The sequence below is a fragment of the Heptranchias perlo genome, chromosome 20, assembly GCF_035084215.1.
Source record: "Heptranchias perlo isolate sHepPer1 chromosome 20, sHepPer1.hap1, whole genome shotgun sequence".
NCBI classification, from domain to species: domain Eukaryota; kingdom Metazoa; phylum Chordata; class Chondrichthyes; order Hexanchiformes; family Hexanchidae; genus Heptranchias; species Heptranchias perlo.
The window spans coordinates 28,584,141-28,611,160 of NC_090344.1; the positions used below are offsets into that span (position 1 = coordinate 28,584,141).

General features: G+C 44.2%; 7 non-coding genes across 7 annotated transcripts; all 7 read right to left on the reverse strand.

Moving 5' to 3' along the window:
- Positions 1 to 760: 760 nt before the first annotated feature.
- On the reverse strand, positions 761 to 831 carry trnag-gcc (transfer RNA glycine (anticodon GCC)). The gene has a single exon. It is a non-coding gene; the product is annotated as a tRNA-Gly (tRNA).
- Positions 832 to 4,261: 3,430 nt separating this feature from the next.
- trnas-gcu (transfer RNA serine (anticodon GCU)) lies at positions 4,262 to 4,343 on the reverse strand. The gene has a single exon. It is a non-coding gene; the product is annotated as a tRNA-Ser (tRNA).
- Positions 4,344 to 7,611: 3,268 nt separating this feature from the next.
- On the reverse strand, positions 7,612 to 7,685 carry trnat-ugu (transfer RNA threonine (anticodon UGU)). Its single transcript has one exon. It is a non-coding gene; the product is annotated as a tRNA-Thr (tRNA).
- A 5,329-nt stretch (positions 7,686 to 13,014) lies between these two features.
- trnag-ccc (transfer RNA glycine (anticodon CCC)) lies at positions 13,015 to 13,085 on the reverse strand. Its single transcript has one exon. It is a non-coding gene; the product is annotated as a tRNA-Gly (tRNA).
- Positions 13,086 to 22,612: 9,527 nt separating this feature from the next.
- On the reverse strand, positions 22,613 to 22,685 carry trnav-cac (transfer RNA valine (anticodon CAC)). The gene has a single exon. It is a non-coding gene; the product is annotated as a tRNA-Val (tRNA).
- Positions 22,686 to 23,655: 970 nt separating this feature from the next.
- On the reverse strand, positions 23,656 to 23,728 carry trnag-ccc (transfer RNA glycine (anticodon CCC)). Its single transcript has one exon. It is a non-coding gene; the product is annotated as a tRNA-Gly (tRNA).
- Positions 23,729 to 25,546: 1,818 nt separating this feature from the next.
- Positions 25,547 to 25,619, reverse strand: trnav-aac (transfer RNA valine (anticodon AAC)). Its single transcript has one exon. It is a non-coding gene; the product is annotated as a tRNA-Val (tRNA).
- Between the last annotated feature and the right edge of the window lie 1,401 nt (positions 25,620 to 27,020).

A 27,020-nucleotide genomic window follows, 5' to 3' on the forward strand; every position in this document is an offset into this window, starting at 1 on the left:
AAAAACTCGAAACTGTGGAGTTCCAAAAGGACATAGTGTCCATGTACATAGATCATTAAATATCATGGACAGGTACAGAAAATAATCGAAAAGGCTAATGGAATGCTGGCCTTTATATCTAGAGGACTAGACGACAAGGGGATAGACATTATGCTACAGCTATACAAACCTCTTGTTAGACCACACCTGGAGTACTGTGTTCAGTTCTAGCACCGCATCTTAGGAAGGATACATTGGCCGTGAATGGAGTGCAGCGTAGATTTACTAGAATGATACCTGGACTCCAAGGGTTAAATTACGAGGAGAGATTATACAAACTGGGGCTATATTCCCCGAAATTTAGTAGATTAAGGGCTGATTTGATCGAAGTTTTCAAGATATTAATGAGAACTGATGGGGTTGATGGAGAGAAACCATTTCCGCTGGTTGGGGAGTCCAGGATGGGGGGGACACGGCCGAAACATTAGAGTCAGGACTTTCAGGATTGAAGTTAGGAAATACTTCTATCAGCAAAAGGAGGTGGAAGTTGGAAAATCTTTTTCGCAAGCGGCAGTTGATGCGAGCTCAATTGTTGATTTTAAAGCTGAGATTGAAATTATTTTGTTCACCAAAGGTATTAAGAGATATGCGGCTAATGCCCATATATGGAGTTACGTCACAGATCAGCCATGATCTCATTGAATTGTGGAACAGGCTCGAGGTGCCCAAATGGCCCACTCCTGTTCCCAAGTTCCGCATGGTCCAGAATGCAAAAACTTACTGCATTGGCCGGGAATCGAACCCAGGTCTCCCGCGTGGCAGGCGAGAATTCCACCCCTGAACCACCAATGCTCATAAAGGATGCCTTGCTTGTTTCCATTTGAAATGATCTCTGAACGAACATGCCGTTTGCTGTTGGGATGGCCGAGTGATTGAAGCGTTGGTCTCAAAATTCCAATGGTGTTTTTCTCCCTCGATTTGAATTCTGCTCGCAGCGTCACTGTTTAAAGATCTCTTCAATGCTGAAATAGAAAAATTGGAGTTAGTTGACCGCATTTATTTCTTGCTCAGCATGACAGATATTTCAGCGTGGCCGGTGCTTTTGATTGGGTGCCCAAACTTCTCTTGAAAGATTTCAAGACCCGAGAAGGAATCTCTCCCAATCTGTAACTTAAATTCTGCTAGTTTACAAGACCTGACATTTATACTCTTTATTTTCTTTTCCTGCATCTCTCTATCTCCCCCTGTCTCTGACTCTTGTCTCTCTGTGTTGTCCCCGATGTAATTCTGATCTAAACTGCAAAACCAGCAGAGAAGGGGAAAGAATAAAAAGATTGAGGCGGTTGGACAAGTAAAGGTGGAACTCAGCTGATAAATTCGGAGCTAATGTACCCACATTTATGTCTCTTCGCCCTCATAGTGAATGGAAGCATCAATTTGAGTGAAGTATACTTATGGTAGAGTGTAAACTGTGACGATGCCGAGACAGATGACAATGTCGTTTCGGAGCAATTCGTTCTGTAAATTGTTACTTGAAAATACAAGTCGTACATTCAAAACGAATTTGATAAAGAGAGGCTAATATTGTCGATGTGAAATAATTCGTGTACAACCTGATGTTGCTCTACATCGTACATCGTACAAGAAAGCGAGATTGGAGGGACAGAGCGTTCTGAAAGGATGGTGGATCGGCTTCAAGGCAGCGAAATTTTACAGTGGCTGCACGGCTCTGTTGCCAGTTGGTCTTTGGGTCTGATTCTCGCTCAGGGAGTTTCACTGGTTCAAGTGCCGGATCAGCCCCGTGGTGTCCCCATTTTTGGTCAAAAATCACCAATTGGCTTCTCACAGCTTTTCAGCGGTTTTGACTTATCTCCAGCAGAGAATGTTTGAGCGCCAGAGGACAGAATGCAGAGGGATTGTCCACGCAACACACTGAGACGAAATGAAGACAAGTTTTCTAGAAGTTGTACTGACTGAAGCCGGCAAATTAATTTATCCCAACTCAGGCGATCTCACGGGTACAGAATACAAAAGGTAAAGGATGCTGAATTGGACTGGAACCAAATCCCTGATTTCCCACCGGCAGGCGAAGATACTAACACTGAAATACTAATGCACACACAACTGCAGGCTGCACGTGTAGCGTTGGGTACATGTCCAGAACATGCAGTCTGGCAGAGTTCCCGTGATAACCCTACGCAGTCTGCTCCACTGCCATGCAGTTCCTGTGGGTTACGTAAGGAGTGGGTCAAACATAGCCGTGTAATTCAATGGGGGCTTGAAACCACCTCACATCGCCACTGTGAAATGCTCAAATAAATAAGAGCTGTAGTTACCAGGCAGTGTTTACTCCCTCAGAGCATAAAGGATAATCCAGCCCATTGTTCACCTAAAAGATTTCACGACATGAGACTGAATTTATTTTAACCTGTACTTTAAATTCTGCTCAATCACAGAATTTGGAGATTTATACTATTTTTCTTTGCATGCATCTCTCTATCTCTGTCTGTGTTTCTTCTTTCTCTCTATTTCCCCTGATGGACTTATCAGGCTTCCTTGAACGGCCAGGTCTGGAAACCCAGGATGGGACAAGGCTGTCGGATCTTCAGTCCAGTTGCTTTATTTCGACGGGATGAGCTTTGCTATTTTTCGTCTCCGCTTTCGGAAAATATAAACCCAGATGGAAATTCCCCTCCTCGGGTCCCGTCACCTCCCGGTAAAGGAAATGAACCCGATCTATCATTCGTCTTAATATCTGTATTCTCATTGCTTAAGATTAAAATTACGGGGCTACAGCTATTCTCAGGACACATTTTAGAAATTAACACATAACAGACTTATTCGGAAACGTGGGATTAAAGGGCAGGTGATAACCTGGGCACATAATTGGCTAAAGGGAAGGAGGCAGAGAGTAGTGGTGAACGGATGTTTTTCTGACTGGAGAGAAATATGCAGTGTGATCCCCCAGGGGTCGGTATTGGGACTATTGCTTTTCTTGTTTTTATAAATGACTTGGATGTGGGAATAGGGAGTACGATTTCGAAGTTTGCGGATGATACAAAACTTGGCAACGGAGCAAATAGTGAGGAAGATAGTAGCAGATTTCAGGAGGACATGGACAGACAAGTGAAACGGGAAGTCACGTGACAGATTTAACGCGGATCAGTTTGAAGTGATGCACTTTTGGAAGAAGAACAATTTATGGCTGGTTGCAAGAGCAGAGGGACCTGGGGTGCATATTCACAAAACAGGGCAAGTTGATAAGGCGGTTAAGCAAGCGAATGGGGTACTTCGCTTTGTAAATAGGACATTGAATATAGAAACAAGGAAGTCATACTAAACCATTACAAATCATTGGTTCGGCTCAGCTGGAATATATTGTACGGTTCTGGGCACCACACTTTAGAATGAAAAGGCATTGAAGAGGATTCAGAGCAGGTTGACCTGGATAATACCAGGGTTGAGGAACTTCAGTTATGTGGAGAGATTGGAGAAGCTGGAATTATTCCACTTACAGCAGAGAAGGTTAAGGAGTGAATCTAATGGATGTATTCAAAGTAACGAGGGGTTTTGAAATATCAAGGAGGAAGGAATTGCTTCCTCTGGCAAGTGGGTCAGTAACCAGAGGTCATAGATTTAAAATAATTGGCAAAAGAACTAGAGGGGAGTTGAGGAGAATTTTAACCGTGAAATTCGGCTTTTCTATTCCCTTATGAATATCGCAGATTATTATGTCCAGGCGGGGGTGGGACTGAATGGGGGATAGAGTGCGTAGATTGGAATGGAAGCTCATCAGAATGAACTTAGTCTCATCAGTTTTTGTTATTTTTCCTACCAGTTGCCCGAAGCAGGCGGTGAACCTTCTTCTCGAGAGAGGATCGTCATTTCAGTTCAGAAGGAAAAAGGTATCAAGAAAATCGGGTGACACAGACACGGAATGATCCGAGACTGACAGCAATTCCCATTGAAACTGACAGACACGGAATGATCCGGGACTAACAGCACATCCCTTTTAAACAGACACAGGCACGGAATGATCCGGACATAAATCATCATTATGGAACATAAGTTTTTCTTACGTTGACCATAAGATTTGCTCCTTTTTGCAATGACTCCGCTTTTCTCTTTGACACTTCGCGGCCATTCTCATTTCAACACGTTCGTGGAAGGAACTTTTGCTGATTTCAGCAAACAACGCAAAAACCTCTGCCCGCCGTTTCGAGAAGGATGGGACTTTCACCAGACCTGCTGAATGAGGGAAAGAAGACTTAAAACACAATAACGACGAGGGTGGGATTCGAACCCACGCGTGCAGAGCACAATGGATTAGCAATCCATCGCCTTAACCTCTCGGCCACCTCGTCACATAAGGAAACCTGCGAAATCCCTTTTATTCAAAATGAAAATGCTGGTTATGTTGCCAATCTGAAATAAAAATAGTAAATGTGGATATCCTCAGCAGGTCAGGCAGAATCTTTAGATATCGAAACAGAGTTAACGTTTCAGGTCGATGACCATCACATGAGTATTACATCACACTCCTGACTTGCGCCTTGCAGATCGGAGAACAGCTTTGGAGAGTCACGAGGTGAGTCACTCACCGCAGAACATCCAGCCTCTGACCTGCTCTGACAGCCACAGTATTTATGTGGCTGGCCCAGTTAAGTTTCTGGTCAATGGTGATCCTCAGGATGTTACTCGGGGGGATTCGGCGATGGTAATGCCATGGTAATGGTAATCTCCCACAGAAGAGATTTACTGGAAAGATTCCAGGGATGAGGGTCTTTAGTTGCATGGATAGACTGGAGAAGCTGAGGTTGTTCTCCTTCGAACAGAGACGGTTGCGAGGAGATTTGATAGAAGTATTCAAAATCATGAAGAGATTAGATAGAGAGAAACTGATCCCGTTGGCGGAAGGGTCAAGGACCAGAGCACATGGATCTCAGGTCTTTGGCAAAAGAACCAAAGTTGAAGGAAAAACTTTTTTTACACAGCGAGTGGTTATGATGTGGAATGCACCGCCCGAGGGGGTCTTGGAGGCAGATTCAATCATGGCCTTCAAAAGGGAACTGGATAAGTATTTGAAAGGAAAAAATACAGGGCTACAGTGAAAGGGCGGGGGAGTGGGTCTTGCTGGATTGCTCTTGCAGAGAGCCGGCAAGGACTCAAAGTGCCGAATGGCCTATTTCCGTGCTGTAACATTTCTATGATTCTATTCTATTTGTAGGAGGCGATGCAAAACGACCGGAGCGTGACGTCAATCGACCTGCTCATGTCCATTCCCTGATAATAAATCCTCGAGTGAGGGAAAGAAGAAATTCATAATTATGGTACATATTTTTTATCTTATGCTGACCATAAGAGATACTTGGTTTACCAGGGGACCATTGTGCACTTTGATTGATAATTCACCTAGATCACACCTTACAGTCCCAACACCTCCGTGCAAGAAACAGTTTAGGTGCTAATTTGACTTTGCTGATTTGAACAAACAGATGTTCGCCAGCAATGCGGAAAGGCACTTCTGAGAAAAGAAGGATTTTTGGTGAAGAGACCAAACTGAACAGCGCCAGCAAATTCTTACAGCGGTGGAATTCGAACCGTTGTAATTCAGAGATCAAATCTAACATTTTCGAAAACTAAGCCACTGTCCCACATGGCAATCGATTCGTTGCGGCTGAAAGATGTCATAGAGCTGAAACGTTACCTCTGGCTCTTTCTCCACAGGTTCTGCCTGACCTGCTGAGTGTTTTCAGCATTTTCTGGTTTAATTTTTATGATTTCAGAATGGCTGTTTTCCTGAATACACCCAATTTGACCCAAGGACGCAGCTCACTCTTTACTTTCCCCACGCGCTTTAAAGTCTGTCGTTTCCGAACAAAATCCCTTCCACGCCGGACATTCAAAGGACCTTTCGCTCACGGCCAACCTCCTGCAATCGACACTTTTTCACCACTGCCGCTCTTTGCATTTCTCCTCATTCCTTTTCAATCATACATTTCCACAGACCTGTTAAAATCAAGTGGAACATTTCCGACCTGACTGCAACGCCCAGATTGCCAAAAGTGCACATTTCAGCCGTCATTCGCAGCGATGTCGCGCCGCCCGTCTCTCCCGCACATCAACTGCTCGGGGAAAAGCGCCAACGACCATGGAAACAAAACCCAGTTCTTCAGTTCACATCCCCCGTGTCACAAGATACCCCATGGAAATTTCACGAGAAGTATGCCTCTGTCCTTCCGATTGCCAGCCCTGCTTTCTTCGTTCTTGTCTCTGGAGCAGTCTCGCAGGTGGGAATGTTTCAAGGCACAAATGAACATTGGTGCGAACGGGACATGTGCCCCCGAGAAACAGCGGTCGATGTGGAGCAAACTTAAAGACATAAGAATGTGAAAGTGAATGTTAGAGTCGGTAAGGCCGCAGTAAAGTCTCAATGAAATGGACCATGATTGTGGAAGGAAAAAAGTCTGGAAGAAGCGGCGGGTCTGAATTTTGGATCTTTCAGCAGAGACACATGAGAGAACAAAGACAGGATACAGACAAATGTGTTGGAGGCAGAAAGAAAAAGAACGAATTAAGAGGAATGAAAAGAGAGTGAAAGAAAGGATGGGATAGAAGGCGATGAAAGAAAGAAAGAAAGAGGGGAGAGAGAAAGACAACCGTGCAATACTCACCCAGCAAACGGGCGCTACTCCCAATCGGCTGCACTTCGCCCCACTGACCCTCGTCCCATTCACAACATCCTACAATATACTGTCAATGCTGTGCAGTGAAACAGAGAATTTAAAGGTATAAAGACACTCACACCGTCCTACAAAACACTTTCAATACCTGTGCAGTGAGACAGCGAGTTTCAAGGTATGGAGGCACTCACACACCGTCCTACAATATACTGTCAATACATGTGCAGTGAGACAGCGAGTTTAAAGGTATAGAGACACTCACCTTTTTGTTCAAAAGTAGCACATCCCAGGAATAAGAGAGAGCGAGGGTCAGTTTCCCTCTCCTGATGCAGCCGAGGCTTGTCAGTCAAGAGTCCCCTCCTCCCAGTATTGGCTGTGGAGGAAGTACAGTGTAGATTTAATGGAATACCTTCAGCCTGACCGAGGTTAGGCTGACTGGCCAGTTATTACTCGATCTATCCCTTTCTCCCTTTTTAAATAACGGTACATCTTTAGCAGTCCTCCAATCCTCCGGCATCACACCTGTAACCAGGGAGGATTGGAAAATGGTGGTCAGAGCCTCCGTTATTTCCTTTCTTGCTTCTATTAACAACCTGGGATATATTTCATCCGGGCCTGGGGATTCAGGTGGAATGATTTGGGTACTTTCTATTTTCTGTTTGCAAAAGTTTGCACCGCAGGTCAAGATCTCAAGTCTCGGTCAAAATTAGGACCACTTCTGGGTTTAAACCTCAAATCGTGAATTATACCACAACTCCAACGAGCCCAAAAACAAATAAATTAACGTGTTGCGGACACATTCTATGAGAGGTCTGTCTGTGCAATGAAAGGGCGTTTTTGATCAGTCATTCTGATATCCGTTTCCTCATGAAGCTTGAACAAATACAAATTCCACACTCTTATTTTGTCGTTTAATTCCACAAATTAGGTGAAAATAATAAATTACGGAAGGCACTGCTGGGAGTTGAACCCAGAATCTCCTGTTTACAAGACAAATACTTTAACCAACTAAGCCACAGCGCCACTTGATAACATTGCTCCCCCACCTCCTCTCACTAATATCTATCAGCGACACGTTACTGTCTGTTTGGGGTTCAGACCGTTTTAGCTTTGTCGATTTCGCTTGTCCGTTTACCTGTGCATCCCAATTTCGCCTGCATTTCTCTCTGTGTTCAACTTTCTGTATCCCTCAGTGCGTTGATACACGGATGATTATGTGTGCTTGTGTTTGTTACATTAAATAAATTAGGGGTTCAGACAATTCTCGCTCTGACATTGGACAACTATTGACCCAAACTTTACAGCGAAGTGTTGTTTATTATGGTGCCGAAACTAAAAAATCGTAAGAGGTCCAAAAAGGGAAAAGGAGATAAACTTGTGAGGGAAAATATTGACAACAATCAAGGTTTTTACACGTATATTAAGAGAAAAAAGGGTGACTAAGAGTAATGTGGGCCCCTTAAAGACAGATGGAGGTGATATTGTAATTGAAAATCAGGAAATGCCAGAGTTGCTAAATATTTACTTTTCATCGGTCTTCACAGAAATGGATGGGGCTAACATACCAGAGACACGAGGAAAACTGAAAATAAATCAAGGGGATTCATATAAGTAAAATAATGGTAATGGAGAAAATAATGAGACGAAAGATAGACAAATCTCCAGGACCTGATGTTTACCATCCCAGGGGACTAAGAGGAATAGGCGAGGAAATTGTACATGTTTTAGTCATGATCGTTCAAAAGACTCTTGATTCAGGAATTGTTCCTTTGATTGAAACATTGTCACTCTCACTCCATTATTTAGGATGGGTAGGAGAGATAAAGTTAGAAATTAAGGACCCATTAGTCTGAAGTCTGTTGTGGGGGAGTTACCAGTATCTGTTATTAGGGAAATAATGACTGAACACTTGGATAAATATGAAGTCATCAGCGAGAGCCAGCATGGATTTGTAAAGGGTAAGTCAAGTCTAACAAAACTAGTTGAACTTTTTGAAGGTGTAACTAACGTGGTAGATAATGGAGTTTCCTTGGGTGTTATATAATATTCACTTCCAGATGCATTCGATAAGGTACCACATAAGAAGCTATGAACAACAATGAGAGTGCGTAGAATTTAAGACAACCTAATGAAATGGGTTCGGAGTTGGTGAGAAGGTTGGAGACAGAGACCCCGGATAATAAGGTATGTACTCAAATTGGCAGGATGTGATCAGTGCTGGGGCATTAGCTTTTGACTATATGTATAAATAACGTAGGTGAAGGTATAGGAAGCCGTATCGCCACGTTTGTCGCTAACATCAAATTAGATATCACAGTGAGTAGCGTTTCTGGGTGTATAAGGTTGTGGTGCAATCGGTCAGCCTGCGGTAATTCGAGGACTCTAGATAATACCCAGGTTATGAATTCGAGTCGCACATTGGATAGACAAACCTTCCAATCCGAGCATTTTGACCGGAGTTCAAGGTGCAACTGGCATGTTCCATAAAGCATCTACTTCTTAGTGTTCCTATGTAGGCACTTGTGGGTACTTGAGTTCCTCTGGCCGACCGTCTTGCAATAGCAGGTGCGAGTTTACTTGTTTATAAGGGAAGAGGGGGCGATTAGCGACAGCTGATAAAGCAAAGCGGCCGACACGAGGTCCTTAAATCTAAAGAACCAAACACACAAATCTTCTTTTCGTTGAGTGGATATTCGTCGATTGGAAGTTTCGTGTGAGGAAAATTTGGAAGGGAAATCTGCTGCCTGGTGTCACTGTGTAACGGGTGAAACTATTCAGCTTACAGATGTTAATACGCTGAAAGGTCGAGAGGTTTATTCCAGCTCCCGTGTGGGACAAGTTTAGCTTTTGAGCCACTGGGTAAAGTGTTATTTTAATTGGTGCTAACGATTGACAAGACATTTGGCACAAACAAACAGAATTGTAAACTCACGAGTTCGCTCTCCACGTTTCTTACATCATGTTCAACAGAAACAAGGAATCCCCTCAACACGTCACTGAGAATTTTCAAAAAGGGATCCTCATCATGGTTCGACGTCAACGAGGGATAATTCCGACCACAGGAATCTGCAGAATGGAAACTTTTCTAATCGCGAGTCCGGGTAGCTCAATCGGAAGAACATCGGACTTTAAAACCCGATAATGATCTGAAGGTTCAAAGTCTGGTTCAGGCTGTAAATTTTGAAACAGCTGGCAAGTTCTGTCTTTGCAACGGAGCAACAACTGCGGGACAGACGAGGCCTGCGATGTGCTGTCAAAGCTTCGGTGGTATCCTGTTTCCCAGGGATGGACAGAAATGCGCTTTCTTCGGCGGCATTCGCTTCTTTCCGCCAGCAACGTGTGATTGGAGAGAGCGGGGCCGGACAGGCGGCCTGAATGTTGTTGCTGTCGTGGCTTCACTCAATCCGGGAGCTGGGGAACATCGAAATCGAAAAACTGATGGATGCAGTGCTGTTTAGAACTGCAGTTATTAACCGAGGAAGCGCTGCAGGATTCTATAATGATCTCTCACAAATCAACTGAAATCTGTCGCAATGTGCAGCTTTGAGAGGGGCTTTCTGCACCGTTAGGGCAGGGAACGGGAGTGACGGAGAGACACTGTCGGTAACTCTGTAATGCTTGAGTTTGTGTCGAACTGTACAGAGCTTCGATGAGGTGTTCTGTTTTTTTCATATTTAACTACAGAGTGAATTCTTGCTTCATTTATATTCACTAATTGTTGGTGGATAACGTTTTCAAAATGTTTCCGCTCGGTTTCGAACCGGAGTTATTTAGTGTGTTCGGCGTGCGTGATAATTACTGCACGACGAAAAGTTCACTGTGGAAATGCATATTGGCATAACTCAGATGATAGCTGCCGTCTACAAATGCTCTCAGTGCGAGAGCCGGGTCAGATTCCCGTTCAGGGAATTAACTTTTACAAAATAGTTTATTGTATTAATTTCGCAAAACTCATTAAACTCTGTAAAAAAGACGAATACTCGTTCTAATCGCCATTAATCAACCAGCAACATTCTGTTTCAGACTGAAGGAAATCCTAACATTTTTTAATCATTCATGGGATGTCAGCGTCGGTGGAAAGGCCAGCACTTATTGCCCAATCCTAATTGCCCTTGAGAAGATGGAGGTGATCCGTCTTCTTGAACCGCTGCAGTCCGTGTGGTGAAGGTTCTCCCACGGTGCTGCAATGTAGGGAGTTCCAGGATTTTGAACCAGCGACGATGAAGGAACGGCGATATATTTCCAAGTAACGATGGTGTGTGACTTGGAGGGGGCGTGCAGGTTGCGGTGTTCATATGTGCCTTCTGCCCTTGTCCTTCCAGGTGGTAGAGGTCGCGGGTTTGGGAGGTGCATCTTGTGGATGGTACACACTGCAGCCACGGTGCGCTGGTGGTGGAGGGAGTGAATGTTTAAGGTGGTGGATGATGTGCCAATCAAGTGGGCTGCTTTTTCCTGAGTTGTGTCGAGCCTCCTGAGTGTTGTTGGAGCTGCACTCATCCAGGCAAGTGGAGAGTATTCCATCACACTCCTGACTTATGCCTTGTAGATGTTAGAAAGGTTTCGGGGAGTCACGAGTCTCCAGTGCAATCACATCTTTCCTGTAATGTGATGACCACAACTGCACGCAGTACTCAAGTTGTGGCCTAACTAATGTTATGTGCAGTTCAAGCATAACCTCACTGCTATTACAGTCTATGCCTCGGCTAATTAAGGAAAGTATCCGGTATGCCTTTTAACCACCTTATCTACCTGTCCATCTACCTTCAACGATCTGTGGACATGCACTCCAAGGTCCCTGTGTTCATCTACACCTATCAGTATCCTCCCAAACAAGATAGTTTCAGAGCAACTAATTCTGAAACGTCTTACTTGATAATACAGGTCGTACAGTCAAAACCATTTGGTCAAGGGAGACTAATATTAGTGACTGAAAATAGTTAGTGCACAAGTTGATATTGCTGTACACCAGAATAGAAAACGAGATGGGATGGACAGAAACGGTCTGAAAGATGGCTGATCGGCTGTGGGAGGCAGCGGACATTTATACTGGCTGTACTGCAGCCAGTGGTTTGTTTTTCTCGGGTATGATTCTCACTTGGGGGATTTTATTGATTAATGATACGAATGGTCCCGGTTTCGAATCCACGACGAACCTGACAACCACAAGGCTTTTTGTGAAAAGTCACCAATTGGCTTCTGATACCTTTTCAGTGTTGCTGTTGGTCGAATTGAATTATATGTAAAGCATTTTTAAGATCAAGAGGTGAGAGTGCGGAACTTTCCAAGGCGAAACACATGTGAAGTAAATAAATGTCTCAAGCTGATGAGGAGATTGAAGCTCGATGTGAAGTTACCTTCAGGCGGCCTCATTGATATTAGATGACAGGATAGAAAGCCACATATCCAAATTAGCCGATACCACCAAGATGGGCAGCATTGTAGGCAGTGCAGATGGATGAACAATATTACAGAGAGACATTAATATAATAAATGAATGGGCAAAACTGTGACAAATGGATTTCAATTTAGTCCAGTGTGAGATCATCCACTTTGGACCTAAATAGGATATTTCAGAATACTTTCTAAATGATGAAATGCTCGACGCTGTGGAGGTCTAAAGGGACTTAGCGGTCCAGCTACATAGTCATGAGAATGTCATGGACAGGTGCAGAAAATAATCAAAAAGTTTAATGTAATGCTGGCCTTTATATTTGGAGGAATAGTATACTAGAGAATAGACATTATGCTACAGCTATTCAAATATCTGGTTAGACCACACTTGTAGTACTGTGTTCAGTTCTGGGCACCGCACCTGCGGAAGGATAAATTGGCTGTGGAGGGAGTGCAGTGTCGATTTACCACAATGATACCTGGACTCCAAGGGTTAAATTCCGACGAGAGATTACACAAACGAGGTTTGTATACCCTGGAATTTGGTAGGTTAAGGGCTGATTTTATCGAAGTTTTCAAGATATTAAGGGGAATTGTTGGTGTAGATAGAGAGAAACTATTTCTGCTCGTTGGGTGCCTGGGACGAGGAGACATCGCATAAACATTAGAGTCAGCAATTTCAGGAGTGAAGTTGGGAAACACTTCCACAAGCAAAGGGAGGTGGAAGTTTGGAGCTCTCTTTTGCAAACAGCAGTTGATGTAAGCTTAATTGTTAATTTTAAACCTGAGATTGATAGATTTTTGTGAACCAAAGGAATTAAGGTTTCTGATGCTCAGGCGGTTTTCTGGAGGTCGGTCACAGATCAGCCACAATCTCATTCAATTGCAGAACACTCTCGAGGGGCGAAATGGCCGACTCCAGTTCCCAAGTTGCTCATTGGTGCAGAATGCAAAACGATCCTGCATTGGCCGGGAATCGAACCCGAGTCCCTCGCGTGGGAGGCGAGAATTCTACCACTGAACCACCAATGCTGGCACATCTGCTATCTGCAAATGTCCACTTAGGTCTCTTCGCTCTCATAGTGAATGAAAGCAGCAATTTGAGTGAAGTTGACTGATGGTCGAGTGTGCGTTGTGACGATATCGAGACAGTCGACAATATTCAGCGCAGTTGATTCTGCAAATTGTTGCTTGATATTACAAGTCGTACATTCAAAACGATTTTGATGAAGGCACTCTAATATTGTTGATTTGAAATAATTGGTGTAGAACCTGATATTGCTCGACATCGTATTTGGTACAAGAAAGAGAGATTGGATGGACACAGCGTTCTGAAAGGATGGCGGATCGGGTATATGGGAGCGGAATTTTACCCTGGCTGAACATCTCCGTTGCCTTTGGGTCTGATTTTTGCTCAGGGAGTTTCATTGGTACAAACCGAATGAGCCCCGTTGTGTCCCCATTTTTAATCAAAAATCACCAATTGCTTTCTCACATCTTTTCAGCGGTGCAGAAGGCAGGCTTGACTTATCTCCAGCAGAGCCTGTTTGAGCACCAGAGGACAGAATGCAAAGGGTTTGTCCACGTAACACACGTAGACGAAATGAAGATCATCTTTCAAGAAGTTTTACAGATTGAAGCCGGCACATGAATTTATCCCAATTCAGTCGATCTCATGTGTGTAGAATGAAAAGGTAAAGAATGCTGCATTGGCCTGGAACCAAACCCCTGGTTTCCCACCGGCAGACGAGGGTTCCACCACTGAACCGCTAATGCACACACAGCTGCAGGTTGCACGTGTAGCGTGTGATATATGTCTTGAATATGCAGTCTGCAAAGCTCCTGTGCAGCCTGCTTTTACAGCCGCGCGGTACCTGTGGGTTAACGAGCGAATAAGATAAGGCATCGACTTTGAAATTCACTGTGCTTTCGAAACCAACTGACAATCATGGTGCAAAATGCTCAAATAAATAAGAGCTGTAATTACCAGGCAGTGCTTCTCTCAGAGATAAAGAGATAATCCAGCCAAATGTTTACCTATAAGATTTCACGATATGGGATTTAATTTAAGTTGCACCTTAAATTCAGTTTGATCACCGAATGTGGAGATTTATACTATTATTTTCTTTGCGTGCTTCTCTCTATCTCTGTCTGCATTTCTTCTCTCTCTGTGTTTTCCCCTAATGGACTTATCAGGCTTCCTTGAACGGCCAGGTCTGGATGGGATATGGCTGTCGGATCTTCAGTCAAATGTTGTATTTCGACGGGATGATCTTTGCGATTTTCCGTCTCTGTTTTCGGAAAATATAAACCCAGATGGGATTCCCCCTCCTCAGGTCCCGTCACCTGCGTGTAATGGGAATGAGCCTGATCGATCACTCGGTCTTAATATCTGTATTCTCATTGCTTAAGAATAAGATAACGGGGTTAGAGTTATTTTCAGGTCACATTTTAGAAATTAACACGTGACAGATTTATTCGAAAACTAGAAGCACGTGGGGTTAAAGGACCAGTGGTAATGCGGGTACGTAATTGGCTGAGGGATAGGAGACAGAGAGTAGTGGTGAACGGATGTTTTTCTGACTGGAGAGAAATATGCAATGGGATCCCCCAGGGGTCGGTACTGGGACTATTGCTTTTCTAGTTACGTATAAATGACTTGGATGTGGGAATAGGGAGTACAATTTCGAAGTTTGCGGATGTTACAAAACTTGACAAAGTAGTAAATAGTGAGGAAGATAGTAGCAGACTTCAGGAGGACATGGACAGAATGGTGAAATGGGCAGTCACGTGACAGATTTAATGCAGATCAGTGTGAAGTGATGCACTTTTGGAAGACGAACATGGAGAGGCAGTATAATCTAAATGGAACAATTTATGGGGGTGGGTGTGCGGGGTGGGGTGGGATGCAAGAGTAAAAGGGACCTGGGCGTGCATGTTTTGAAATCAGGGCAAGTTGATAAGGCGGTTTACAAATCATAAAGGATACTTTGCTTTGCAAATAGGGGCATTGAATACAAAAAAAAGGAAGTCATACTAATCCTTACAAATTTGTGTTTAGGCCTCAGCTGGAGTATATTGTACGGTTCTGGGCACCACACTTTAGGATGAAAAGGCATTGAAGAGGATTCAGAGCAGGTTGGCCTGGATGATACCAGGGATGAGGGACTTCAGTTATTTGGAGAGATTGGAGAAGCTGGGATTATTCTCCTTACAGCAGAGATGGTTAACCGGAGACCTAATAGAGATATTCAAAATAATGAGGGGTTTTGAAAGTACAAGTAGGGAGAAACTGTTTCCTCCGGCAAGTGGGTCGGTAAACAGAGATCATAGATTTAAAATAATTGGGAAAAGAACTAGAGCGCAATTGAGGAGAATTTTTCCACACGGAGGGTTTGTTAAGATCAGGAACTCACTTCCTGAAAGGGTGGTGGAAGCAGATTCCACAGGATCATTCAAAAGGCAATTGGACATGTACATGAAGAGAACTAATTTGCAGGGAAAAATCTGGGGTGTGGGTCTAATTGGACAGTTCTTCGAAAGATCCAGCACAGGTACCACGGCGGAATGGCCTCCATCTGTGCTGTAAGCTTCTGTGATTCTATGATTACCTCCTGAATCATTACAATTGATGCTATTCAGTGTTGAGGAACCAAGAAAATTATTAACGTGATATTCGTCATCTCCATTCCCTTACCAATATCGCAGATTATAATGTACAGGCGGGGGTGGGACTGAATGGGGGATGGAGTGCGGAGATTGGAATGGAAGCCCAGCAGAATGAACTTGGTCTAATCAGTTTTGTTAATTTTCCTACCAGTTGCCCGAAGCAGGCGGTGAATCTTCTTCTCGAGAGAGGATCGTCATTTCAGTTCAGAAGGAAAAAGGTATCAAGAAAATCGGGTGACACAGACACGGAATGATCTGGGACTTACGGCACATCCCTTTTAAACAGACACAAACACGGAATAATCTGGGACTTACGGCACATCCCTTTTAAACAGACACAGACACGGAATGATCCGGGATATAAATCACAATTGTGGTCGATTAGTTTCTCTTCCGCTGATCATAAGATCAACTCTTTTTACCAGGACACCGCTGTCCGTTTGATACGTCGCGATCTCCCAATCTCTGCACCTTCGTGGAAGGAACTGTTGCTGATTGCAGCAAACAACCCAAAAAGCTCCGTCTGCCGTTTCGGGAAGCACGGGACTCACATCCACACCTTCTGGATGGAGTGAATGAGAAAAACAAGACTTGAACACAATAACGACGAGTGTGGATTCGAACCCACGCGTGCGAAATACAATAGATTAATAATCGGTTGCCTTAACCTCTCAGCCACCGCATCACAAGAGTAGCACTCCGAAAGTCCTTTTATTCAAAATGAAAATACTGGCTAAGTTGCCAATCTGAAATAATAACAGTCGATGCTGGAAATCGTCAGCAGGTCAGACAGAATCTTTAGATACAGAAACAGAGTTAATGTTTCAGTTCGATGATCTTTCGTCTGAGCTGAGTCAGAATAAAAGCGCTTTCATTTTCTTTTTTTGAATGCAAAGCCCTGGACTCTGAGGACAAGAAAGTCGGACCATACAATGTGACCTGCCCATGCACCCAAATCGAGAATGTTGAAAATACCCAGTCAGCAGAAAACTTCGGTCGAAGAACAGATTTTGTCACTGCATGCAGCGTGGGGAATTGCCAGGATGCCAAGCATTAGGATTCACTCGATATTTTGTCAGAGAGGCCGTTGATGAATTTCAGATGGAACAGCAACATGTTGAAATCCGGTCGTTGTGTGAAAGAAAGCGAGTGCTGATGGAAGGGGCTGGGAGTTCAGCAGTGTGGGGCCGTGTGCCCAAACACAGCAGTTAAATCCGATTCTCAATTAGTGAACCCATCCAAAAGATCTGTTTGTTTGGTTGAGGTTTTTTCTTATTCGTTCATGGGATGTGACCGTCGCTGGCGAGGCCGGCATTTATTGCCTATCGCAAATTGCCCTTGAGAAGGTGGTGGTGAGCCGTCTTGTTGAACCGCTGCAGTCCGTGTGGTGAAGGTTCTCCCACAGTGCTGTTCGGTAGTGAGTTCAAGGATTTTGATCCAGCGACGATGAAGGAACGGCGATATAATGTCGATGAAAACATAAATTACAAAGGGAGATTGATAGATTAGGTGAATGGGCAAAATTGTGGCAAATGGAATTCAATGCAGACAAATGTGAGGTAATCCACTTTGGATCAAAAAAGGATAGAACAGGGTACTTTCAAAATGGGAAAATGTTAAAAACAGTGGATGTCCAAAGGGACTTAGGGGTTCAGTTACATAGTTCATTGAAGTGTCATGAACAGGTGCAGAAAATAGTCAATGAGGCGAATAGAATGCTAGCCTTTATATCGAGAGGACTAGAGTACAAGGGGGCAGAAGCTATGCTGCAGCTATACAAAATCCTGGTTAGACCGCACCTGGAGTACAGTGAGCAGTTCTGGGCACCGCACCTTCGGAAGGACATATTGGCCTTGGAGGGAGTGCAGCGTAGGTTTACTAGAATGATACCCGGACTTCAAGGGTTAAGTTACGAGGAGAGATTACACAAATTGGGGTTGCATTCTCTTGAGTTTCGAAGGTTAAGGGGTGATCTGATCGAAGTTTATAAGATATTAAGGGGAACGGATAGGGTGGAGAGAGATAAATTATTTCCGCTGGTTGGGGATTTTAGGAGTTGGGGGCGCAGTCTAAAAATTAGAGCCAGACCTTTCATGAGCGAGATTAGAAAACATTTCTACACACAAAGGGCGGTAGAAGTTTGGAACTCTCTTCTGCAAAAAGCAATTGATAGGAGCTCAATTGCTAAATTTAAATGAGCGATCGATAGCTTTTTAGCAACCAAAGGTATTAAGGGATATGGGCCAAAGGCAGGTATATGGAGCCAGATCACAGATCAGCCATGATCTTATCAAATGGCGGAGCAGATACGAGGGGCTGAATGGCCTACTCCTGTTCCTTTGTCCTATGTTCCTATATTTCCAAGTCGGGATGGTGTGTGACTTGGAGGGGAATGTGCCGGTGGTATTGTTCCCATGTGCCTGCTGCCCTTGTCCTGCGAGCTGGTAGAGTTCGTGGGTTTGGGAGGTGCTGTCGAAGAAGCCTTGGCGAGTTGCTGCAGTGCATCCTGTGGATGGTACACACTGCAGCCACTGTGCGCCGGTGGTGGAGGGAGTGAATGTTTAGGGTGGTGGATGGGGTGCCAATCAAGCGGGCTGCTTTGTTCTGGATGGTGTCGAGCACTCATCCAGGCAAGTGGAGAGTATTCCATCACACTTCTCACTAGCGCCTTTTCGATGGTGGAAAGGCTTAGGGGAGTCAGGAGGTGAGTCACTCGCTGCAGAATATCCAGCGTCTGACCTGCTCTTGTAGCCACAGTATTTATGTGGCTGGTCCAGTTAAGTTTCTGGTCAATTGTGACCCCAAGGATGTTGATGGTTGGGGATTCGGCGATGGTAATGCCGGTGAATGTCAAGGGGACATGGTTAGATTCTCTCTTGTTGGAGACAGCCATTGCCTGGCATTTGTCTGGCGCGAATGTTACTTGCCACTTATCAGCCCAAGCCTGGATGTTGTCCAGGTCTTGCTGCATGCGGGCACGGACTGCTTCTTTATCTGAGGGGTTGTGAATGGCACTGAACACTGTGTAATCATCAGCGAACATCCCCATTTATGGCCTAAGGATGGAGGGAAGGTCATTGATGAAGCAGCTGAAGACCTTTGGGCCTAGGACACTGCCCTGTACAGTACACTACTTTTTAAAATATTACAGATAAGCAGAGCACTTGAGCAGTCACAGCTGTGACTTTGACTTTTCTCCCTCTCCTCCAGATCTCCCCCGCAACTGCCACTAACCAACCGCAATCTTCTGTCTCACTTCTCCACGAGAAATTTCCGTGCCTCAGTTTTCAAATGAAATAACGTCCATCTCTTCAGTCACGGACAGCCCAGAGAGAGTTTCTGAGTTTCAGGTCCCACTTTGCCTCAATCCTCCTTGAGGTACCATGAAAAAATGTCCTTCAGTTAATAATAATACAAATAAAAGTTCTTATCTTTTGGGGTTTTGTTTAGATTCCACGGCTTTTAAAGATCATTGCGGATATTTGACGAAGCGCCTCTTGATTGGCGGCTTCTCTTTGACAAAGATCCAGAAGCGATCATTGAGAGGCTGAAAATCAAGCTGTTTGATAAAAGCACTGATACTTCGGTATTTATGTAACCAGTATGGGTTCTGGAAGTGCTCAGGTTGTGAGTTCAAGTTTCACCTTCAACAATCAAACCTTTCAATCCGGGCATTTTGACTGGAGTTCAAAGTACAACTGGTATGTTCCATGATGCATCGACTTCTGAGTGTTCCCATGTGGGCACTTGGGTTCCTCTGGCCTTCCGTCTTGCTTGAGCAGATGCGAGTTTCGTTGTTTTCGAGGGAGAGGGGGATCTCTGCGTCAGCTGTCATGGCAAAGGGGCCGGGATGAGATCTTGAAATCGAAGGAACCAAACATACGATTATTCTTTTCGTTAAGCGGATATCCATCCGTTGCAAATTTCGTGTGGGGAAAATTTGGAAGGGAAATATGCTGCCTGGTGTCACTGTGTAACGGGTGAAATTATTCAGCTCACAGATGTTAATACGCTGAAAGGTCGAGAGGCCTTTTCCAGCTCCCGTGTGGGACAAGTTCAGCTTTTGGGCCACTGGGTAAAGTGTTATTTTAATTGGTGCGAACGAATGACAAGTCATTTGGCAAAAACAAGAAGAATTTTAATCTCACGAGTTCGCTGTCCATGTTTCTTAGATCATGTTCAATAAAATCAAGGATACCCCTCAGCACGTGACTGAAAATTTTAGAACAATGACCCTCCCCCCTGTTCGACGTCTTCGAGGGATAATTCAGAGTCCTCTTATGAATATGTAAGACGGGAACTTAACGACGAGCGAGCCTGGGTAGCTCAGTCGTTAAAGCATCAAACTTTTAAAGCGGGTAGTGAAATCAGGGTCCAGTGTTCAAGCTATAAATTTTGAAACAGCTGGTAAGTTCTGCCTTTGTTGCGGAGCAACAGCTCCGGGACAGACGATGCCTGTGATGTGTCGTCAAAGCTTCGATGGTGCCTTGTTTCCCAGGGATGGGCAGCAATGCGCTGTCTGTAGCGGGAATTGCAGCTCCCCGCCAGCAACGTGTGATTGGAGAGAGCGGGGCCGAAAGAGGGGCTAAATGTTGTTTCTGTCGTGGCCTCAATCAATCCGGGAGCTGGGGAATATCGAACATCGAAAAACTGATGTTTGTTTCCGCGGCCGCAATGCTGTCTATAACTGTGGTTATTAACCGAAGCTGCACTGCAGGAGCCTTCAATGATCTCTCACAAATCAACTGAAATTATTCGCAATGCGCAGCTTTGAGAGGGACTTTCTGCACCGTCAGTGCAGGAAACGTGAGTGAGTGTGAAACACTGTCTGTATATGTGTAGTGTTTGAGTTTGTGTTGAACTAAACAGAGAATGGAAAATATATCGGTTCTGTGAAGTGTGTTATTTTATTCACATTCAACCACAGACTGAATTCTTGCTTTTTTTCAGACTTATTGATTTTCAGAGGGTAACGTTTCCAAAACGTAATTGCCTGATTTCGAAGCGCGGACCTTTTGCGTGTTAAACAAACGTGATAACCACTACACTACAGAAACTCTACTGCTCACACTGTTACAGGAAAGCCTCAGAAGATCGCTGCCGTCTGCAAATGCTCTCAGTGTGGGAGACGGGTCCCTTTCCCGTTCAGGGGATTAACTTCTACAAAATAGTTTACTGTATTAATTTCGCAATACTCATTAAACTCTGAAAAAAGACGAATAGTTGTTCAAATCGCCATTAATCAACTAACAACTTTCTGTTGCAGGCGGACGGAAATCCTAACTTTTTTTTCAATCATTCATTCACCAGGCAGAATATGGAAAGTTCAGAGGGGAATTGAAAGGGGAAATCAGAGGGGCAAAGAGAGGGTATGAGAATAGACTGGCGGCCAACATAAAAGGCAAACCAAAAGTCTTGCACAGGCATGTAAACATTAAACGGGGAGGAAGAACCCGACTCTGATTCGGGGCCAAAAAGGAGATCGACTCATGGAGCCAGCCCAAAAATGCTCCTGCGCGGTTTCAAACCGGGAACTTTTCGCGTGTTAGGCAAACGTGATAGCCACTAAACTATAGAAACTCTGGTGCAGATGTGCTTCGAGGAAAGCCTCAGAAGATCGCTGCCGTCTGCAAATGCTCTCAGTGTGGGAGACGGGTCCCTTTCCCGTTCAGGGAATTAACTTCTGCAAAATCCTTTTGCTGTATTAATTTCGCAATACTCATTAAACTCTGAAAAAGACGAATAGTTGTTCAAATCGCCATTAATCAAGTAATAACTTTCTGTTGTCGGCTGACGGAAATGCTAACTTTTTTTTTATTCATTCATTCATTCACCAGGCATAATTTTGAAAGTTCAGAGGGGAATTTAGGGGAGTCTATGACGAGGGGGCATAGATTTAAGGTGAGAGGGGAGAGATACAAATGGTCCAGAGGGGCAATTTTTTCACTCAAAGTGTGGTGAGTGTCTGGAACTAGCTGCCAGAGGCAGTAGTAGAGGCGGGTACAATTTTTTCTTTTAAAAAGCATTTGGACAGTTACATGGGTAAGATGGGTACAGTGGGATATGGGCCAAGTGCAGGCAACTGGGACCAGCTTCGTAGTATAAACTGGGCGACATGGACATGTTGGGCCGAAGGGCTTGTTTCCATGTTGGAAACTTCTATGATTCGAAACTTCTATGAATTGAAAGGGGAAATCAGAGGGCCAAAGAGAGGGTATTAGAATAGACTGGCGGCCAACATAAAAGGCAATCCCAAAGTCTTCCACAGGCATGTAAACATTAAACGGGTCGTGAGAACCCGACTCTAATTTGGACCAGAAAAGAAACCGACTCATGGAGGCAGCCCAATACTGTTTCTGCCCGGTTTTAAACGAGGGACCTTTCGCGAACGTTATAACTTGAAGCGAATGTGATAACCAACGACACTGCAGAAAATCTGCTGCACACGTCGTTGCAGGAAACCCTCAGAAGATAGCTGCTGTCTGCAAAATGCTCTCAGTTTGGGAGATGGGTCCCTTTCCCGTTTCAGGAATTAACTTCGACAAAATCGTTTACTGTATTAATTTCGCAAAACGCATTAAACTCTGAAAAAGACGAATAGTTGTTCAAATCGCCATTAATCAACTAATAACTTTCTGTTTCAGGCTGACGGAAATCCTAACTTTTTTTTTATTCATTCACCAGGCAGAATATAGAAAGTTTAGAGGGGAACTGAAAGGGGAAATAAGAGGGGCAAATAGAGAGGATGAGATTAGACTAGCGGCCAACATAAAAGGGAAACCAAAAGTCTTCCACAGGCATGTAAACATTAACCGGGTCGGAAGAACCCGACTCTGATTCGGGACCAGAAAAGAGATCGACTCATGGAGGCGGAGGGGTTGGCCCAAAAATGTTTCTGCCCGGTTTTGAAGCGGGGATCTTTCGCGTGTGAGGCGAACGTGATAACCACTACACTACAGAAACTCTGCTGTACAGGTACTTCTAGGAAACCCTCAGAAGATCGCTGCCGTCTGCAAATGCTCTCAGTGTGCGAGACCGCTTCCTTTCCCGTTCAGGGAATTAACTTCGACCGAAAAGTTTGCTGTATTAATTTCGCAATACTCATTAAACTCTGTAAAAAAAAGACGAATAGTTGTTTAAATCGCCATTAATCAACTAATAACTTTCTGTTTCAGGCTGACGGAAATCCTAACTTTTGTTTATTCATTCACCAGGCAGAATATCGAAAGGACAGAGGAGAACTTAAAGCGGAAATGAGAGGGCCAAAGAGAGAGGATGAGAATCGACTGGCGGCCAACATAAAAGGGAATCCAAATCTCTTCCACAGGCATGTAAACATTAAACGGGTAGTAAGAACCCGACTCTGATTCGGGACCATAAACGAGATCGACTCATGGAGGCAGCCCAAAAATGTTTCTGCCCGTTTTCGACCCAGAGAACTTTCGCGTGTTAGATGCACGTGATAAACACTACACGACAGAAACTCTGAAGCCCACGTTGCTATCGGAAACCCTCAGAAGATAGCTGCCGTCTGTAAATGCTCTCAGTGTGGGAGACGGGTCCCTTTCCCGGTCAGGGGATTAACTTCTACAAAATAGTTTACTGTATTAATTTCGCAATACTCATTAAACTCTGAAAAAAGACGAATAGTTGTTCAAATCGCCATTAATCAACTAATAACTTTCTGTTGCAGGCGGACGGAAATCCTAACTTTTTGTTCAATCATTAATTCACCAGGCAGAATATAGAAAGTTCAGAGGAGAATTGAAAGGGGAAATCAGAGGGGCAAAGCGAGGGTATGAGAATAGACTGGCGGCCAACATAAAAGGCAATCCCAAAGACTTCCACAGCATGTAAAGATTAAACGGGTCGTAAGAACCCGACTTGGATTCGGGACCAAAAAGGAGATCGACTCATGGAGCCAGCCCAAAAATGCTCCTGCCCGGTTTTGAACCGAGGACCTCTCGCGTGGGAAGCAAACGTGATAACCACTACACTACAGAAACTCTACCGCACATGTGCTTCGAGGAAATCCTCAGAAGATCGCTGCCGTCTGCAAATGCTCTCAGTGTGGGAGACCGGTCCCTTTCCCGTTTCGGGAAATAACTTTAACAAAATTGTTTACTGTATTAATTTCGCAATACTCATTAAACTCTGAAAAAAGACGAATAGTTGTTCAAATCGCCATTAATCAACTAATAACTTTCTGTTGTAGGCTGACGGAAATGCCACCTTTCTTTTTATTCATTCATTCACCAGCCATAATATAGAAAGTTCAGAGTGGAATTTAGGGGAGTCTTTCACGAGGGGGCATAGATTTATGGTGAGAGGGGAGAGATACAAATGGTCCAGAGGGGCAATTTTTTTCTCTCAAAGTGTGGTGACTGTATGGAACTAGCTGCCAGAGGCAGGAGGAGATGCGGGTACAATTTTGTCTTTTAAAAAGCATTTGGACAGTTCCATGGGTAAGATGGGTACAGAGGGATATGGGCCAAGTGCAGGCAACTGGGACTAGCTTAGTTGTATAAACAGGGCGACATTGACATGTTGGGCCGAAGGGCCTGTTTCCATGTTGTAAACTTCTATGATTCTAAACTTCTATGAATTGAAAGGGGAAATAAGAGGTGCAAAGTGAGGGCATGAGAATAGACTGGCGGCCAACATAAAAGGCAATCCCAAAGTCTTCCACACGCATGTAAACATTAAACGGGTCGGAAGAACCAGACTGTGATTCGGGACCATAAAAGAGATCGACTCATGGAGGCTCAGGGGATGGCCCAAAAATGTTTATGCTCGGATCTGAATTGGGGACCTGTCGCCTATTAAGCGAACGTGATAACCACTACACGACAGAAACTCTGCAGCACACGGTGCACGAGGAAACTCTCAGAAGATCGCTGCCGTCTGCAAATGCTCTCAGTGTGGGAGACGGGTCCCTTTCCCGTTCAGGGGATTAACTTCCACAAAATAGTTTACTGTATTAATTTCGCAATACTCATTAAACTCTAAAAAAAGACGAATAGTTGTTCAAATCGCAATTAATCAACTGATAACTTTCTGTTTCAGGCTGACCGAAATCCGAACTTTTTATTTATTCATTCACCAGGCAGAATATTGAAAGTTGAGAGGGAAACTTGCAGGGGAAATATGAGGGGCAAAGAGAGGTTTTGAGAATAGACTGGCGGCCAACATAAAAGGGAATCCAAAAGTCTTCCACAGACATGTAAACATTAAACGGGTCGTGAGAACCCGACTCTGATTGGGGACCATAAAGGAGATCGACTCATGGAGGCAGCCCAAAAACGTTTTAACCCGGTTTTGAACTGACGGCTTTACGCATGTTAAGCAAACGTGATAACCACTACACTACAAAACTCTGTAACACGGATTGTTGTAGGAAACTCTCAGAAGATAGCTGCCGTCTGCAAATGCTCTCAGTGTGGGAGATGGGTCCCTTTCCCGTTCAGGGGATTAACTTCCACAAAATAGTTTACTGTATTAATTTCGCAATACTCATTGAACTCTGAAAAAAGACGAATAGTTGTTCAAATCGCCATTAATCAACTGATAACTTTCTGTTTCAGGCTGACCGAAATCCTAACTTTTTTTTAATTCCAGGCAGAATATAGAAAGTTGAGAGGGGAACTGAAAGGGGAAATAAGAGGGGCATCGAGTGGGTATGAGAATAGACTGGCGGCCAACATAAAAGGCAATCCAAAAGTCTTCCACAGGCATGTCAACATTAAAAGGTTCGTGAGAACCCGACTCGAATTCGGGACCAGAAAGGAGATCGACTCATGGAGGCAGAGGGGGTGGCCCAAAAATGTTTCTGCCCGGTTTCGAAGCGAGGACTTTGCGCGTGTTAGGCGAACGTGATAACCACTACACTACAGAAACTCTGCCGCACACGTTGCTGTCGGAAACCCTCAGAAGATCGCTGCCGTCTGCAAATGCTCTCAGTGTGGGAGACGGGTCCTTTTCCCGATCAGGGAATTAACTTCTCCAAAATAGTTCACTGTATTAATTTCGCAATGCTCATTAAATTATGAAAAAAGACGAATAGTTGTTCAAAGCGCCATTAATGAACGAATAACTTTCTGTTTCAGGCTGACGGGAATCCTAACTTGTTTTTTGATTCATTCACCAGGCAGAATATAGAAAGTTCAGAGGGGAACTGAAAGGGGAAATAAGTGGGGCAAAGAGAATACTTTGCATATGTCTTTACCAAGGGTAAAGATGCTGCCAGAGTCTCAGCATAGGAAGATATAGTTGAGATACTGAATGGGTTAAACATTGATAAAGAACGGGTACTTGAAAGGCCAGCTGCACTTGAAGTCGATCAGTCACCCGATCCGGATGGGATGCATCCTCGGTTGCTGAGGGAAGTAAGAGGGGAAATTGTGGAGGTACTGGCCATAATCTTCCAAACATCCAAAGATACGGGGGTGGTGCAGAGGACTGGAGAATTGCAAATGTTACACCCTTCTTCAAAAAAGAGTGCAAGGGTGAACCCAGCAACAAGAGGCCAGTCAGGTAATGTCAGTGGTGGGGAAACGTTTCGAAACGATAATCTGGGACAGAATTAACAGTCACTTGGACGAGTGTGGATTGATTAGGAAAAGCCAGCACGTCTTTGTTAAAGGCCAATCGTGTTCAACTGACCTGATGGAATATTTTGATGAGTTAACATAGAGGGTAGATGAAAGCAATGCAGTTGATGCAGTGTATATGGACTTTCAAAAGGCGTTTGATAAAGTGCCGCACTTTAGACTTATCAGTAAGCTTGTGGCCCATGGATTAAAGGGGGCAGTAGAAACATGGATACAGAATTAGCTCAGGGACAGGAAACAGACAGTAGTGGAGAGCGGATGTTTTGTGGAATGGAGGGAGTTGTACAGTGGTGTTCCCCAGGGGTCAATGCTGGGACCATTGCTTTTCTTGATATATATCAATGATTTGGACTTGCGTGTGCAGGGCACAACTTCAAAATTTGCAGATGACACAAAATTTGGAAGGGTAGTAAACAGTGTGGAGGAGAGTAATAATCTGCAAGAGGTTATAGACAGGCTGGTGGCATAGCGGACAAGTGGCAGATTAAATTTAACGCAGAAAAATGCGTACTGATCCATTTCGTGTCGGAAGAACGAGTAGAGGCAATATAAACTAGAGGGCATAACTCTAAAAGAGGTACAGGAACAGATAGATATGGGGGTTTATGTGCACAGCTGGTTGAAGGTGGCAGAGCAGGTTGAGAAAGCCATTAAAAAGCATCTGGGATCCTGGGCTTTATAAATGGAG